The sequence below is a fragment of the Drosophila sulfurigaster genome, chromosome 2L (assembly GCF_023558435.1).
Source record: "Drosophila sulfurigaster albostrigata strain 15112-1811.04 chromosome 2L, ASM2355843v2, whole genome shotgun sequence".
Lineage (NCBI taxonomy): Eukaryota > Metazoa > Arthropoda > Insecta > Diptera > Drosophilidae > Drosophila > Drosophila sulfurigaster.
Window position 1 is genome coordinate 6343683 of NC_084881.1, and position 1475 is coordinate 6345157.

Below are 1475 nucleotides of genomic sequence, written 5' to 3' on the forward strand. Positions count from 1 at the left end.
CTTGTTTTACTTATTTTGATTTGCGGTGGAATAAATTCGTATCTAACATTTGAAATAAACTTGATTTGCATGCAATCAAAATAAGTGCTGTCCAAAAAAGTTATAGCTCTATCTTTTATCTTCGCGAACATACAGACGGACGGCTATATCGTCTCGTCTTGACTGCTGATCAAGAATATATATACTTTATAGGGTCGGAGATGCCTCCTTCTGCCTTTAAGATTTAAGACGGTTTGAGTTTGCAATATTATTGCATATTTTAGTTTATTGCGTCATCATCTTAGCTCTCACTACTTATGATTTTCTTTAATACTTAGTTTTTCGTCAGTGAATCCATTATTTTCGATTCAAGTTATCAAGCAGGCGAGTATTGTTAATGTTTTGGGTAACATCTAGACATAGTAAATTGAAATTTGTGCTGAAAGTAGCTAATTTTACAACTTTTTTTTTACCTTAATCACAACATTTTTAGAAAAATTTTACTTGTAAAATATTTTTATACGACGAGAAGATAAAACTGTAAGTAAAAACCAGTTGGTTGCTGGTAACCAATTTTATTTTTTGTTTATCTCTTTTGATAGAGTTAGGATCAAATTAATTCTAAGCTTTTATATTTTTCTTAAAAAAATTCAATACTTTATTACTTATTTTATTAACAGCGCGCGCTGATTCCACGACTGAGTTCTTGTACTACATGAATATATCCTCTATCCACACTTCTCTTCCCTCAGAAAACAATGGCTGATCAGCAAAATGTTTCACCCAGCACAAACAAAGCCTTCGAAACTTTTATTAACGCATATTCATCACAATATGGAAACGATACGCTTTCTCTGATTCAAGGTGGAAAATTGTGGAATCGAATGTCCGAAGCGCAAAAAAACAGATATCGACGTATGAGCAGGATGCAACTTGTTGACAGGGAAGGGGGCGACGGTATGTGCTGCCCTCAAAAGCGTAGACGAAAACCGAGATGCGCTCCAAAACCGAGATGCGCTCCAAAACGGAGATGCGCTCCAAAACGGAGATGTGCTCCAAAACGGAGATGTGCTCCAAAACGGAGATGTGCTCCAAAACCGAGATGCTCTCCAAAGCCACGATGCGCTCCAAAGCCGAGATGCGCTCCAAAGCCGAGATGCGCTCCAAAGCCACGATGCGCTCCAAAATGCTCTAGACCAGGTCCTGTTACCAACAACGGCTATCTAAATTTTCTTCGTTCCTTTAAACGCAAGCACTGCGATCTGAGTCCAAATGATTTGGTAAGAAAAGGAGCTAGAGCTTGGGTCAGACTCCCAGAGGTTAAAAAGGATCGTTATCGCCGCCAAGTAAATTAAAATTCAATATATTAATAATAATAATAAATAATCACTTTTCCCCCAAGGCTTGCAAAGTAAAAAGCAATCCATGCAGTATCGAAATCGAAGAGTGACGTTAATAATTTTTTTTTATGAAGTCGTCAAAATTTAATGTAATTT

At 36.9% G+C, this 1475-nt stretch overlaps 1 long non-coding RNA gene across 1 annotated transcript; it reads left to right on the top strand.

Moving 5' to 3' along the window:
- The first annotated feature begins 274 nt into the window (after positions 1–274).
- LOC133835048 (uncharacterized) lies at positions 275–1171 on the top strand. The gene is made up of 2 exons (XR_009893506.1): positions 275–519; positions 732–1171. It is a non-coding gene; the product is annotated as an uncharacterized LOC133835048 (long non-coding RNA).
- The last annotated feature ends 304 nt before the right edge of the window (positions 1172–1475 follow it).